The sequence below is a fragment of the Octodon degus genome, unplaced genomic scaffold, assembly GCF_000260255.1.
Source record: "Octodon degus isolate 3935 unplaced genomic scaffold, OctDeg1.0 scaffold00059, whole genome shotgun sequence".
In the NCBI taxonomy this organism is placed as follows: domain Eukaryota; kingdom Metazoa; phylum Chordata; class Mammalia; order Rodentia; family Octodontidae; genus Octodon; species Octodon degus.
The window spans coordinates 290,583-291,245 of record NW_004524635.1 but is presented as its reverse complement, the minus strand read 5'-3'; positions in this window follow the sequence as shown (position 1 = coordinate 291,245).

The following is a 663-nucleotide window of genomic DNA, read 5'->3' as shown; positions in this document are numbered from 1 at the left end:
TCACGGTTCCTGTGATTTCTTGGTTTTTTTTTTTCTTTCTGACTTTATCCACCTTAGCTAACCCACATTATAATGCTCTTAATGTCTGATAGGATCCATTGCCCATAACTTCTGTCTAAGCAAGCTCTCACTGAATTTTCATCTTAAAAATCAGTGATTGTAACACTGCATGATTCAGAAAAAAGAATACATTAGAAATCATGTGCTCTTATGTCATTATTCATCTCTTTTCCTACTCTGGTCATATCTTACTGCTATTCTCTAAGGTCTCCTTCTCTCCCTGAAGGCATCCCTCATTAATATACAGAGACAAAATCAAATTCCAAAGTTGCTGTCATTCTGTGGAGCAAACAAATTTTTCATCTATAGTGCCCATTAGGGCCCCCACAACTCCTGGTCAGATGTGTCTGTAACAGGCATTGAGACTTAGTCAGGAGTCTTTCATATAATTTATCCAGTTCTCTCCTTCCCCCAAGATGTGGAAATACATGAGACATTTTTTTTCTGTGTAGATGTTTCCATTTATCTGCTCTTACTTTAACATTTATGAATAGAAAAGTATAGGGGATAGTTCTATAGTGTCCAACATCAACGTGCTTTGAACTGCAGGAGACTTACAGATAGCTAATGGAGAATTTCTGCAAGGAGAATAAATCATGGTGG